This window comes from Phascolarctos cinereus, unplaced genomic scaffold (assembly GCF_003287225.1).
Source record: "Phascolarctos cinereus isolate Bilbo 61053 unplaced genomic scaffold, phaCin_HiC Scaffold_726;HRSCAF=1367, whole genome shotgun sequence".
NCBI classification, from domain to species: Eukaryota; Metazoa; Chordata; class Mammalia; order Diprotodontia; family Phascolarctidae; genus Phascolarctos; species Phascolarctos cinereus.
Window position 1 is genome coordinate 388283364 of NW_027556098.1, and position 16378 is coordinate 388299741.

The 16378-nt window shown below is 36.8% G+C and overlaps 1 pseudogene; it reads right to left on the minus strand.

Annotated features, from left to right (window-relative positions):
- Window positions 1–5502: 5502 nt before the first annotated feature.
- The window catches only part of LOC144454400 (arylacetamide deacetylase-like 3), a 52243-nt pseudogene continuing 41367 nt past the window's right edge, over window positions 5503–16378 (minus strand).

The window sequence follows — 16378 nt, forward strand, 5'->3', positions numbered from 1 at the left end:
CCACTTCTTCATATGATTATAGATAGCTTTGATTTCTTCATCTGAAAACTGCGTATTCATATCCTTTGACCATTTATCAATTGGAGAATGGCTTATCTTCTTATAAATTTTACCCCATTCTCTCTATATGTGAGAAATGAGGCATTTATCAGAGACACTTGCTGTAAACACTCTTCCAGCTTTCTGCTTGCCTTCTAACCTTGGTTACAATGGTTTTGTTTGTGCAAAAGCTTTTTAATTTAATATATTCAAAATTATCTATTTTACATTCCATAGTGCTCTCTAACTCTTGTTTAATCATGAATTCTTCCCTTCTCCATAGATGTGACACATGGACTATTTCTTGCTCTTCTAATTTGCTTATGGTGTCACCTTTTATGTTTAAATCATGTACTCATTTTGACCTTATCTTGGTATGGGGTGTGAGATGTTTGTCTATACCTAGTTTTTACCATACTGTTTTCCAATTTGCCCAGCAGTTTTTGTCGAATAGTAAGTTGTTATCCCAAAGACTGGGATCTGTAGGTTTATAAACACTAGATTACTATGGTCATTTACTACTGTGTCTTGTGTATCTAATCTATTCCACTGATGTACTACTCTATTTCTTAGCCTGTCACAGAAAGTTTTGGTGATTACTGCTTTATAATATAGTTTGAGATCTGGTATTGCTAGGGCACCTTCCTTTGCATTTTTTTTCCATTAATTCCCTTGATGTTCTTGACCTTTTGTTCTTCCAGATGAATTTGGTTGTTTTTTTCCCTAACTCTATCAAATAATTTTGGTAGTATGATTGATATGGCACTGAATATGTAAATTAGTTTAGGCAAAATTGTCATTTTTTTTATTATATTGGCTCAGCTTACCCAAGAGCAGTTGATGTTTTCCCAATTATTTAGATTTGACTTTAGCATGAAAAGTGTTTTGTAGTTGTTTCATATAGTTCCTGGGTTTGTCTTGGCAGATAGACTGTCAAGTATTTTATATTGTTTACAATTGTTTTAAATGGAATTTCTCTTTCTATTCTTGATGCTGGGCTTTGTTGATCCTATATAGAAATACTGGTGATTTATGTGGGTATATCTTACATCCTGCAACTTTGCTAAATTTATTAATTATTTCAAGTAGTTTCTAGTTGATTCTCTTAAGTATACCATCATATCATCTGCAAAGAGTGATAGTTTTGTTCCTCATTGACTATTCTCATTCCTTTGATTTCTTTTTCTCTTCTTATTGCTACAGCTACTATTTCTAGTACTATATTGAGTAATAGTGGCGATAATGTATATCATTGTTTCACCCCTGCTCTTACTGGGAAGGCTTCAGGTTTATCCCCATTATAGATAATGCTTGCTGATGGTTTTAGATAGACATTGCTTATCATTTTAAGAAACACTCCCTTTATTCCCGTGCTCTCTAGTGTTTTTAATAGGAATGGGTGCTGTCAAAAGCTTTTTTGGAATATTTTGAGATAATTATATGATTTCTGTTGGTTTTATTATTGATATAGTCAATTATATTGAAAGTTTTCCTAATATTGAACCAACCCTGTGTTCCTGGTATCCATCCCACTTGTTCATATATATATGTGTATATATATATATATACATATATATATATATATATTGCTGTAATGTCCTGGTTATTAGTTCATTTAAATTTTTTACATTGATATTCATTAGGGAAATTTGTCTATGATTTTCTATATCTGTCTTAGCTCTTCCTAGTTTAGGTATCAGCACCACATTTGTGTCATAAAATGAATTTGGTAGGGATCCGCCTATTTTTCCAAATGGCTTATATAATATTGGAAAAATAATTGTTCTTTAAATGTTTGGTGGAATTCACTTGTGAACCTATCTGGCCCTGAGGATTTTTCCTTAGGAAGTTCATTAATGGCTTGTTCAATATCTCTTTCTTAGGGCTATTTAGGCATTCTGTTTTCTCATCTATTAATCTGGGTAGTTCATATGCATTGATTTTGCTCAGATAATCAGATATATTGGCATGTAATTGGGCAATATATTTCCAATGATTGCTTTAATTTCTTCTTCATGGTGGTGATTTCACCCTTTTCCTTTTTGATACTGGTAATTTAGTTTTCTTCTTTTTTTAATGTTTATCTATTTTATTCTTTTTTCCCAAAAACCAACTTCTAGTTTTGTTTATTAGCTCAATAGTTTTCTTACTTTCAATTTTATTAATCTCACCTTTGGTTTTCAGGATTTCCAACTTGGTGCTCAATTGGGTATTTTTAATTTGGTTCTTTTTCTAGTTTTTTTTTAGTTGCTTGCCCAGTTTATTGGTTTGCTTTTTCTCTATTTTGTTAATGTAAGAATTTAGAGAAATAGTTTTTCCTCTAAGTACTACTTTGGCTGCATCCCATAAATTTTGGTATACTCATTATTATCATTCTCTTTAATGAAATTATTGGTTGCTTCTGTGATTTGTTCTTTGACCCACTTATTCTTTAGGATTAGATTATTTAGTTTCCAATTAATTTTTAATCTGTCTCTCCACTGCCTTTTTAATGTAATTTTTATTGCATTATGATCTGAAAAGGATACATTTAATATTTCTGCCTTTCTGCATTTGTGTGATGCTGATTATGGCTCCCCAGTATTTGAATTGTTTCTTCCTGGCCGCTTGCAAATTTTTTTCCTTGACCTGATAGTTTTGAAATTTACCTATAACGTTACTTGAAATTTTCTTTTGAGGATCTCTTTCCAGAGGTGATTGGTGGATTCTTTCAATGTCTGTTTTGCCCTCTGGTTCCAGGATATCAGGGCAGTTTTCCTTGATAATTTATTGAAAGATGCTCTCCTGGTCCTCCTTTTGATTGTGATTTTCAGGCAGTCCAATGATTCTTACATTATCTCACCTGGATCTATTTTCCAGGTCAGTTGTTTTTCCAGTGAGGTAATTTACATTTTCTTTTATTTTTTCATTCTTTTGATTTTGTTTGACTGATTCTTGATGTCTCAGAGAGTCATTTTCTTCCATTTGCCAAATTCCAATTTTTAAGGAATTATTTTCCTCAGTTAGCTTTTGTACCTCCTTTTCCATTTGGCCAATTCTACTTTTTAAGGAGCAGTTTTCTTCAGTAGATTTTTGTACCTCCTTTTCCATTTAGCCAATTTTACTTTTTAAGGAGTCAAGTTTTCTTTTTCTAACCTCTTGACTCTTTTTTCTTAATTCTCTTGCATCACTCTCATTTCTTTTCCCAGTTTTTCTTCCACCTCCCTTATTTGATTTTTAAGCTCCTTTTGGAGCTTTCCCATGAGTTCTTTCTGTGCTTGATAACAATTCCATTTTTCTTTGGGGCTTTGCCCATAGATGTTTTGGCATTGTTGTCCTCTTCTGAGTTTGTGTCTTGAGCTTCCTTTTCACTATAACTTTTTGTGGTTAGATTCTTTGTTGTTGTTGTTTCTTGCTCATCTTTTCTAGTAGCCTTTTTCCTTACTTTTAGATTTGAGCTCTGCTCCTGGGTTAGAATGCTTCTTGTGCCATTGGCTGCAGACCTTGACTGTTTTTCTGGTGCTGCCCTGGTGTTGCGCTGAGGCCCATGGGGGATCCTCACGTCTGGTGCTGTGTTGATGGAGTGGGGTGTGTGGTGGTTGTCAGTGTTGGAAGCCATAAGGGTCTGACAGCTTACCTGGTGGTGAGCTGGGATCCCAGTGCTGGTGCCTGGAATGTACCGAGTTTCGTGGGAGGTCCCTGCATTGACATCTGCCTACTTGCCTGGGGCTACACTGAAGCACATTGTGGGTCCAGGTATTGGCATCTTGCTTGTTCACCTGGCTATGCTTCATTACATGGATGGTCCTGGCTGCTGTCTGCCTATGGTGGGGGGTGGGGGTCCTGGTATTGGCATTTGCCTGCTCCACCACATTGGGGCTCAGGACCTGCCACTGGTTTGCTGAGGTGTGACTTGTTGGGATGCTTCCTGTCCTGGACAGTGCTCCCCTTTTACCTGACTGAGACAGACCTTCCCTGCCAACCTTTTACATTTCTTGCCAAACTCTGAACACTGATGTAGAGCAATTCCCTGTATCTCCACACTCATCAACAATATATAATGTATCCAATTTAATCTAGAAAATATTGAACCAGTCACCTCACTAACACTATTGCCTGTCATCCTTGATAACTTAAAATGCCATCTTTCTTTAATTTGGGGAGATTTATAAAAAATTCTGAGCTTAACAAACCCCAAATAAAGTGAACATTTCCATATACATAGAACAGAAGAGAATTGTATATAAAATTGTAAACCTATTATGTAAATAGAATATTCAACATGTAACCTACAAAGCCAACCTCCTTATCTATGACTCATTCTGGTCTTCTTTCTTTTCCTCCCTATGTATTTTTTAAAAATGCTTCAATGATTCTTTTTTGTTTCTTTTTTTTGTTCTTTATTTTTTGAGGCAACCTTAACCCTGCCCTCCATTCTTTACCATACCCCCAGTTGAAACCAAAACTTTGTAACAAATACGTATAGTTAAGCAAAACAAATTCCCCAATTGCCCATATCCAGATGTGTATGTCTATATCTTAACCTCTCTATCAGGAGGCAAGTAGCAGGTTTCATCATTGGTCCTCTGAAATTATGGTTGGTCATTGGATTGATCATGTTTCTTAAGTCTTTCAAAGCTTTTTTTTTTCTTTACAATGTTATCATACATTACAATGTTGTTATAATAGAAATTGTGCTGTGATTCTGCTCACTTTGCTCTGCATTGGTTCATAGAAATCTTCCAAGGTTTCTCTGAAACTCTCCCTTTTGACATTTCTTATAGCACAATAGTAATCCATTACATTTATATACCATAATTGGCTCAGCCATTGTCTAACTTCTGGGAACTCCCATTGCTTCCAGTTCTTTGCATTAAAAAAATGAGCTGCTATGAATACTTTTGTACCTGTGGCTCCTTTTCCTCTTTCTTTGATCTTTGTGGAGTATAAGCCTAACAGCAATATCCTGTCTCTGGATCAAGGACATACTATCTTTCTGTCTTCCAGGTTGATCACAGAAAGCCACATGGGATTGTCCAGTCTCAGTCATAGACCAGTTTGTCACTCATAGGCCCAGCCCCCAGAAGCTCAGAGAGTGAAGGCAGATGTTCCAGTCAAACCTGAACCTTATCACCCTGGAATCAGCTGGGTACTCACAATCCATCTTATGGCACCCCCAATAAGAATGGCCCATATTGCCAATATAGACTTAGAAAAGATAACACGAGGATTATCCAGCCTATTCTTTCCACCGTCGTGTCTGTGAACAACCACTACTTCAAACCACCTTCCTTTAACTATTTATCCATTAGAAACTGTTTTGGCACTCTTGATTCTAAGGCGGGACTATACGCCGTGTCTCTTCCCCTCAGCTACAGAACTTGCCCTATCCCTTAAATCAGTAAAATGAAGCTCAACAAGGCCCTTAGCTTTGGATAGAGTCCACACTTGCTATTCTTTTCTTCAAAGTCCTGGGAGTGAGGTTCACAGATCATTTATAAAATGGACAACAATATTCAGAATTCTTAAGGAGCAGGGGAAGAAAAAGGGTTTTATGTCGAAGGTGAGGACCACACCATGAAAACCATCTTCAATGTGGTGCCAGCTCACTGGTACCCCCTAGTCCTCCAACCTCTTCTTGTACAATAGTGCGTCATCCCGTCGGACATCAAACTCACAGCTCACAAGCAGGGTCTCAGGGAGTTGGGCAATGATATCCTTGTCAGCCATTAGTGGTGAATTTATTGTCCATAGCATCTGTCCTGGTTTCCAAGTAAGCAGTCTCATTACAAGGGCCAGGTGGTATGTATTGGTAGCCTCTCTCTTTGAACCTCTCAGGTATGTTATGGACATTTATCCTTTCCTCAGACTTTTTCCACATCTCAGGGGGCACATAAGCACGATTCAGAATAGTGGTTTCCCAAGAAGGGTGGATATAAAAATATTGGAACATAAAAGAAGTGAGAGCATTCCAGTGAAGGAATGGGATATATCTGTTCTGTTGATGAGAAGGCAGCTGGGAATTAAATCCCTGGAGATAGGGATAGATCAGAATCTGAGCTCGTATCTTGGGGAGATCTGGTTGGGTCATGAAGGTTTGGCAAACAGAAGTTGCACATGACCCTCCAGCACTGTCTCCACACATGATGATCCAAGATGGATCCACCCCATAGGTTTCCAGGGTTCTCAGAAAGTGGATTGTAGTAGATATGCAGTCGTAAAATGGGGTGGGGTGCCTGGAGCCAGGATGCATGCAGTAACTAAAGAGGAATCAAGAGATAAATGGGATTATACATTGTCATAAAATCAGTTTCATTTATATTGAAGAGTCTGGTTTAAAATGTTTTGTTCTACATAAGAATCATAGATTGTCAGATCTAGAAAGGGCCATAGAGATTGCCAACTCCTTCATTTTACAGAGGAGCAAAATGAGGCCCAAAGAGAGTTCGTAACTTACTCTAAAGCAGTAATTCTTCACCTGGGTCCATGGACCTTTTAAAAAAATATTTTGATAACCGTATTTTCATGTCGCTGTTTTTTTTTATAATCTTATGTATATTATTCAAGCATTTAAAGACATCGTTCTGAGAAAGGGTCAATAAAATTCACCAAAATAACTGAAGGGTCTATGACCCAGAAAATTCTCAGGGTCCCTGCATTCAGGTCATACAGCTAGGAAATATGGGAGCCGATTCACATAACTTCAAATCCAAATGTTCTTTCCAGTACACCCCAGTGCACCATCCCATTAACAAGAACCACTTGATTTGATACATGGGAACAGGCAAATAAAGACGTGTTGACTTAAGAATCATCGCTTTGTAGGATGATATTCATGGCTGAAATATGGCTTTAGAAGGGTATGCTTTTTTTTCAAAGGAAGCAGAATAGATAGTAGCATTGTATTTTAAGAAACTATACTCGTGAGAAAATCTGGGCACCCAAGCTAAAGAAATCAGGTGGAGAGTATGCTTAGGATGTTAGGATCGTCAATGTAGAGCTGAAAGCAACTCTGAGGCCATATAGGCCAATTCCCTCATTTTGAGATGAGGAAACTTAGGCCTATGAAGCATCAGAGACAGGATATGGACCTAGCTTTTAGTGGAAAATCAATGGAGTGATAAGCAAAAGTAATATTTTCATTGTAGAGTTCTGAAGATCACGTGGACAGAAAAAGAAAATGGATGAATTCAAGAAACAGATAAAAAATCCATTACACTTTTGGGAGGAATGAGGGACTTCAATTATCCATGCATTTTTAAAATTAAGTTTTATTTTATTTTCACATCTACATTCTCTCCCTCCTACCTCTTCACCTCCAAATGATAAAGGAAGAAAAATAAAACCCCTGTTACAAACATGTATCATCAAACAAAACAAATTCTTTTCTTGGTCATGCCCCCTTAAAATAATGATTATTTTGTTTCTTCTTTGCCTATAATTATTCCTTCAATTTTTTTTGTCTTTTTACTGTAGTTATTATTTGTTGAACTGTATCAAATACTAATGGCAATAATGACATTCTTGCTTTACTCAAACTTACTGGAAAATCCTCCCGTTTATCCCTAGCAGAGATAATCCTAACTCTTGGTTTTATGTAGATACTATTTATGTTAAGGAAAGATCTACTTATTTTTATACCGCCTAGTGTTTTTAACAGAAATGAGTATTCTAACGTTTTCTGATCTGATGATATAATCATGAGTTCCATTACTCTTGTTACTAATGTGGTCAGTTGTGTTTAGAGTTTTCCTAATATTAAAGTAGTTCTGCTTTCTTGATATAAATGCAACCTAGTCATAGTGTAAAATCTTTATGATATATTGCTCTAGTCTCTCTTATGATATTTTATTTTAAAAATTTGCATCAATATTCATTAAAGTCATTAGTCTATAGTTTTCTTTATTTTCTCTTTCCCAGGTTTAGGAATCAAGACCTTATTTGTATCATAGGAAAAATAGGATGGGATTCCCTCTTCGGCTATTTTTTTTTCAAACAGTCTATATAGTTTTAGAATTAGTTGTTCTTCAAGTGTCCAATAGAATTCACTTGTAAATTCATCTGGCCTCGGATTTTTTGTTGTTGTTGTTCTTTAGAAGTTCACTTATGGCTTATTTAGCTTCATTTTTTTTTTCTAAGATACATTTACACCCTCTATTTCTTGTTCTGTTCATCTTGGAATTTTATAGTTTTGTAAATATTCAGCCATTTAATTTAGATTGTCAGTTTTATTGGCACATAATGGGGCAAAATAATTCCCAACAATTTGACTTTCTTTTTTCTGTCTTTAAAAATCAAGTTAGCTAATGTATATATCTTATTGGTTTTTACAAAAACAGCTCCTAGTTTTATTTATTAATTCAATGACTTTTTGCTTTAAATCCACCAATCTCTTTGATTTTTAGTATTTTATTTATTAAAATAAGTTTTGTTTCATTTGTTTATTTCCCACAACCTCATTAAGAGTTTGGTGCTTAATTGGAATTAGTTAATTTGTTGTTTTTCTAGAATTTTTTTAGTTGCTTGCCTAATTCATCAATCTGTTCTTTCTCTCTCTTACTCATGAAAGTGTTTAAAGATGTTGATTTCCCCCCAAGTACTGCTTTGGCTATATTTAAAATTTTTGGTACTGGCCCTGGGCACTGTACTAAGAAAGGAGCAGATTTAGAAGCATACTGTAGCAGTGTGACTCTGAAACCTGCAGTGGAATAGCCAGAGCAAGAGTTTCAGACCTGACAGTTTTTCAGGTCACTGATCGTGACTGAGTCCAGCAATAGTCTACTGCTGTTCAGACCAAAACCTAGACCAGATACTTGCGGAGCAAAGAGCAAGGGAACAGCAATCACACTGTACCCTAAATCAGACCATTTGGGGAGGGCTAAAAGCTTGCAAGGCCCCAGCCTGAGCAGTCCCTGAGATCTTAGAACAACACAATACTCAATATCTCTGAGAAAACAACATCAAGATTTGCCTAGCCCTTCCCTACAGGGTTACATAGCCAAGAAGTGTCTGGGGCTGGATTTGAATTTAGGTCTTTCTGACTTCAAGCCCAGTGCTCTGCTGAGCCACTGGTTGCCTTTTATGGAAGAAAGAATAGGAAAGGGAATTAACAGCTTGGCACCAAAAGTGGAAAACCTTGTCCAAGCAACAAACCACCTGAAGATTAGAATTGACCAATTAGGAGCCAATGACACCATAAGACAAGAAGAAATGTTTTTAAAAAGCCAAAGCTGAAAAAAATGAAAAAATAAAGTGTCTTCTTAATCAAAAATAACTGATGCAGAAATTAATTGGAATTAATTCCAATGCTACATAAATTGTTTAAAAATTAGAAAAGAAAGGGCCTTATGAAATTCCTTCTGTGATGCAAATATGATCATGATACTGCAATACCCTTTCCGGTTAAAAACATATGAATGCTACAAGCATAAGAAAGCGTATGAATAAATGGAGCTTTCCTTAAAACAATAAGTAGTATCAACCTGAAGCCAAGAGCCAGAATGATCTGTGGTGGGCACACGTTTGGACCCTTTCCGAAAAGATTGAGGGAAAGTAAGAATGCCCATTGTCATCATTACTATTCAGCATAGGGCTAGAACAACTGAAAAATGACTCCAAACAATGTGATAAAAATGCTAGTTATAGTAATAAAACAAGAAAACAAATTAAAGGAATGAGCATGGTCAAAGAGGAAGCAAAACTATCACTTTTTGTAGATGACATGCTAGTTTAGTTTAGAGAACCTTAGTCAACTAAAAACTAGCTGAAATAATGAACAGCTTTAGTAAAATTGCAGAATATAATATAAACCCACACAAACCTGCATTTCTATATATTGGCAACAAAATTCAGTAGGAAGAGATAGATTCCATTTAAAATAACTATGGGTTTTGCACAAACAAAATCAATGCAGTCAATCTTAGAAGGAAAGCAGGAAACTGGGAGGAAAATTTTTACAGCAGTTTTTTCTGATAAAGATCTCATTTCTCAAATATATAAGAAACTAAGCCAAATTTACTTTAAAAAAAAGAGTCATTCCCAATTAACAAATGGTCAAAAGATATGAACAGGTAGAAGACATCAAATCTATCAATAGTCATATAAAATCTAAATCACTAATAATTAGAGAAATGTAAATTAAAACAAGTCTGTGGAACCCCCCCAAACCTATCAGTTTGGCTAAGATGACAGAAAAGGAAAATGACAAATGCTGGAGGGGAAGTGAGAAAATAGTTACATTAATGCCCTTTGGAGTTGAGAATTAGTCCAAACATTCTGGAGAACAATTTAGAACTATACTGAAAGGGCTTTAAAACTATGCATACCTGGGGGGGGTGGAGTGAAAGCAGTGACTTGCTTGAGCTCTCCTCCAAACCCCTCCAAATACTCGTTAAAAAAAATGGCTCTAAACAAATTCTGAAGCAGCAGAACCCACAAAAAGACAGAGTGAAACAAATTTCCAGCCCAAGACAAGCTGGGTGATTGATCAGAAAGGTGCATCGCTCTGGGCTGGGAGCGCAGTGTGTCGTGGGCACACAGGCCACAGCAAACCTGGAGCAGGCCTCAGAGGGCTGAATCACAGGCAGCTGTGGAGGCTTCCTCAATCCACCAATGCCAAAGACAATTTAGAAGGTCAGTGGGAAAAGCCTGTTTCTGTCGGTGCTGAGAAAGGAAGGCGGGTTTCAGCTCCATTTCACAAGAGCATGGCCCTGGGGGAGTGGGGGGGGACAGCTGCTTCCTGAGCTTCCAGCCCACAGACTGAAGGGAAATCCAGTGGCTGATCAGAGAGGGATTGCAGGGATCTCTTTGCCAGTGCTGAGGCAGGAATCTCTTGCTTTGCCCGTGTGTGGATCTGGGCCACAGTTCTAGGCGGCAGTGCTGGGGTGAGGAGGAGCGCTGGCGTGGTAGAGCTTGTAGTGGCTGTGGAGAGGAGCCCCTCCTCACAGTTACAGGACAGAAAGGAGTAAACATCTCGCCCCTTATCATACCACCTTGGAAGAACTGAAAATTTACAGGTCCCTACAAGTATCTCTGAAAACAGCTGTACAAACCCCTGAAGCTTGGGACAATACATTCTCCACATTGGAAGCAGATCTACCTTAACAAAGAGTTTAAAACTCAAGTAATTGGCGGATCATGAGCAAGCAGCACAAAAAGAGTCAGACTATATTATCTTACTTTGGTGAAAAAGAAGATCAAAATATACAACCAGAAGAAGACAACAAAGTCAAAGCTCCTACATCCAAAGCCTCCAAGAAAAATATGAATCAGTCCCAGGCCTTGGAAGAGCTCAAAAGGGATTTTGAGAAGCAAGTAAGGGAAGTAGAGGAAAAACTGAGAGTGATGCAAGAAAATCATGAAAAACAAGTCAACAGCTTGCTAAAGGAGACCCAAAAAAATACTGAAGAAAATAACACCTTAAAAAATAGCCTAACCCAAATGGCAAAAGAGGTCCAAAAAGCCAATGAGGAGAAAAATGCCCTAAAAAGAAAATTGGCCAAATGGAAAAGGAAGTCCAAAAGATTACTGAAGAAAATACTTCCTTAAAAATTAGAATAGAGCAATTGGAAGATAGTGACTTTATGAGAAATCAAGACACAGTAGAACAAATCCAAAAGAATGAAAAATTAGAAAACAATGTGAAATATCTCATTGGAAAAACAACTGACCTGGAAAATAGATCCAGGAGAGAGAATTTAAAAATTATTGGACTATCTGAAAGCCATGATCAAAAAAAGAGCCTAGACATCATCTTTCAAGAAATTATCAAGGAAAACTGCCCTGATATATTAGAACCAGAGGGCAAAATAGAAATTGAAAGAATCCACAGATCTCCTCCTGAAAGAGATCCCCAAAGGAAAACTCCTAGGAATATTATAGCCAAATTCCAGAGTTCCCAGGTCAAGGAGAAAATATTACAAGCTGCCAGAAGGAAACAGTTCAAGTACTGTGGAAACACAATCAGGATAACACAAGATTTAGCAGCTTCTACATTAAAGGACCGCAGGGCATGGAATATAATATTCCAGAGGGCAAAGGAGATAGGATTACAACCAAGAATCACCTACCCAGCAAAACTGAGTATAATCCTTCAGGGGAAAAAAGGTCATTCAGTGAAATAGAGGACTTTCAAGCATTCTTGATGAAAAGACCAGAGCTGAATAGAAAATTTGACTTTCAAATACAGGACTCAAGTGGAACATGAAGAGGTAAACAGGAAAGAGAAATCATAAGAGACTTATTAAGATTGAACTGTTTACATTCCTGCATGGAAAGATGATATTTATAACTCATGAGACCTTTGTCAGTATTAGGGTAGTTGGAGGAAAAAATTATATGTATGTATATGTAGATAGATAGATAGAGGGCACAGGGTGAGTTGAAGATTAAGGGGTCATATCTGGAGAATAAAATTAAGGGATGAGAGAGGATTATACTCGGAGAAGAAGAAAGGGAGAGGTAGAATGGGGTAAATTATCTCACAAAAAAAAAGACAGAAAAGTCTCTTACAGTGGAGGGGAAACAGGGGAAGGTGAGAGGGAATGAGTGAATCTTATTCTCATAGGATTTGGCTTAAGGAGGGAATAACATACACATTCAATTGGGTATGGAAATCTGTCTTACCCTACAGGAAAATAGGGGGAGAAGGAGACAAGGGAGCAGGGGGATGATAGAGAGGAGGGCAGATTGGGAAAGGGGTAATCAGAAGTAAATACTTCTGAGGAGGGACAGGGTCAAAAGAAAGAATAGAATAAATGGGAAAGTAGGATAGGATTAAGGGAAATAGTTAGTTTTTCCACAACATGTCTACTATGGAAATGTTTTGCATAACTGCACATGTACAACCTATATTGAGTTGCTTGCCTTTTCAATGAGGGTGGGAGGGGAGGGAGGAAGAGAGAAAATATGAAACCTAAAGTTTTAAAAACATATGTTTAAAAAAAATGTTTTCACATGCTACTGGGAAATAAGAAATACAGGAAATGGGGTACAGAAGTCTATCCTGCCCTACAGGAAAATTGAAGGGGAAAGGGGATAAGAGAAGGGGAGAGAGATAGAAGAGAGGACAGACTAGGGGAAGGGATATTCAGAATGCATGCCATCTTGGGGTGGGGGGAAGGGGGAGATGGGTGAAAATTTGGAACTCAAAAGCTTGTAGAAATGAATATTGAAAACTAAAAATAAATAAATTTATATTAAAAAAAAAACCTATGCATACCTTTTGACCCAGCAATACCACTACTAGGTCCAAATCCCAAAAAAAATCAAAGGAAAAGGAAAAGGACCCATATGTACAAAAAAAAATGTTTATAGCAGTTCTTTTTGTGGTAGCAAAGAATTAGAAACTGGGAAGTTGCACATTACTTGACAAATAGCTGAACAAGTTATAATATATGAATGGGATGGAATACTATTATAATGTATGATGAAGGGGAACACTTTCAGATAAACCTTGGAAGACTTGTATCAACTGATCAAAAATGAAATGAGCAGAACCAGGAAAACAATTTCTGTGATAATAACTATATTGTAAAGATAAACAACTTCCAAATGACTCATAAAGAAACATGTTATCCACTTCCATTTAGAGAGTTTTTAGATTCAGAGTGATGATTAAGGCATATAGGAGGGGGGAAGTGGGCAAAGCTAATGCAAGAATTTATTTTCCTTAACTATACATATTTGTTTATGGTTTTGAATTTTTTGGATTTTGGAATTTGGAACTGAAAAATAAAATAGGAGAGAATTCTGGGAAATGGCAGAGTAGGCAAAAAAAAAAAATCCCAAGCTCTCAAGATTTTCCCCCATAAAAGAGATAAAATAGTACCTCAGTGCAAACATAGAACAGTAAAAAATATATAAGGGTAGGGGTAGAACAGGAGTCCTCCAGAGACAATCTGAGAAGATTTGAAGAAAAAAGCCTGGATGAGGTTTGGTCCCTGTGAAGAATGAATGTCTCCAGGCTAGGTCTACTGTCCACTTAAACAACAAGCAGCAAGCCCCAGGGTTTGCTGGGTTGAGAGGCTGCCTTGGCCCCAGCTATGGGGGTTTTACCTCTGGGACAGTGAGGAAAGTTGGGCGTCTGAGATGGGAAGATTGAGGGAACCTCTGCTGACAAGGAACGCCAGACCCAGCTGTGCTGCAGAGACATGGCCCAGGGTGAGAAGGAGCCAGCACATATCCAGTGAGTGTAGAAGCCCTGGGGCAGGGATGCTGCTGGCTGTGGGCACTTCCAGGAGACTGGAGGTCTTGGTTTGGATTCAAGGTCAGAGGGGAGAACTGAAGGAGGATCTGAGGCCAGAGGCACCATCCTTCATTCCCCGGGACTAGAGGTGATTACAAAAACTAAGCTAGTACAATATTTTTTTTTAAATACACAGGCAAAGGAGAAAAATCCAACCATACAGAGTTATTATAGGAATAGAGAAGACCAGGGTTCATCTTCAGAGGAGGATATTGAAGCAAAGAAACCCTCTTCTACCCAAAAGAGTAACATCAAATGGTCACCTACACAAAAAAATAAATAAAATTCATAGAAGAACTTAAAAAGACTTTAAAAATCAAATGAGAGACATGGAGAAGCCAAAAAAAAATCCAAGAAAAACAAGAACATTATGAAAAGAAAGTCGATCAATTAGAAAAGGAGATCCAGAATGTTAAGGAAGAAAATAACTCCTTGAAAAACAGAATTGAGCAATGGGAAGCCAGCAAAGTTATAAGAGATCGAGAAATAATAAAACAAAATATAAAGAATGAAAAAAATAGATGAGAATATGAAACAATTCATAATAAAAACAACTAATCTGGAGAACAGATCAACAAAACATAAGAATAATCAGACTACCTAAAAACTATGATCAAAAAAAAAAGAATCTTGATACAATAATACAAGAAATAATTAAATTGTCCTGAAGCATTAGAACAAGAGAGGAAAGTAGAAATAGAAAAAACCCACTGATCTTAACCTGAAAGAAGTCCTATGAGGAAAACCACAGAAATATTATAGTCAAATTCTAAACCCCCACCTCAAGGCTAAACTATTAAGAGCAACAAGAAAAAAAAATTTACATATGGCAATACCATAATTAGAATCACACAAGACCTAGCAGTGGTGACATTTAAAGACCACAGGTCTTGGAACATTATTTATCGAAGAGCAAAAGAACTGGGGTCCTGGCCAAAAATATTATACCCATCAAAGTTAAACACAATCCTGAATGAAAAAGATGGATATTTAATGAATTGTCAGACTTTCAGGACTTTGTTTAAAAAAAAAAAACCTGAACTTAATAGAAGATATAGCATACAAGAGCCAAGAGAAATATAAGGTACATACTAAAGACTAATTACAAAGGATTCAATAAGGACAGACTGTTTACCTTTTATGTATGTAAAATATAAAACACATGTCCAAGATTGTTATTAGTAATTGGGTAGTTCATAAGAAAGATTAGGATAGACTGGATTATGATATGACTTTAAAAAGTAAAACCATTTAGGAGTAGCTAAAAAGAGTAATTATCTTATACAAATGAAGTGCATGAGGAAGAACCAACATAGAGGAATTAGATGGGAGAGAAGTGCTGTTAGTTCTGGAAACCTACTTTCATTGGGAATGGGTTCAAGAGGGAATAATACATATATATCTATATCTACCTATATATATATTATATATATATATATATATATATGTGAGTATAAAGTCTTCTAAATTCAGAAACAAATAAAACACTAAGAAGATAGAGAGGGGGAGAAGATAAGGGATGGATCTCTAGAGGGGAGGGTGAGGGAATAGGTTAAGGGGGGATAATAGAAGGGTGTTTAGATTAATGGGAATGGGAGGATGAGAAGGAATCCTTGGGAGGATAAGGGAGGGAATTTTAGAGGGGAGAGTGAGGAGATAAGTCAAAGGGGAGCATAGAAGGGTGTTTAGATTTATGGGAATGAGAGGATAAGGGAGGGATCCTTGGAGAAGGAGTAGGTTAAGTAATAGGAGGGCAAAGTAGGAAGTAGAAGTAAAGTAGAGTCAGGAGGGATAGGAAATAAGAGATACACACAAACATAAAAACAGATCAGGAATAGAATTTGTTAGGAAAAGTATGTGTTTATATATGTGTGTATGTATACATGTATATGTGTATGTATATATCTATATATAAATATATCTATGCTTAATTCTAGCCTTCTGGGGCAAGAGAAAGGGGGGAAAAACAATGAAGTAAAAAGTGCACAGCAGAAAACAAAAGAAAACTGACAAGGAAGCAAAGAAAAGATGGACAGCAAATACTCAACATCTGTAAAAATCCCTTGAAATTGGTAGCTTTAGGGATGCTTTTTCTCAAAAACCATAAGCAGACAC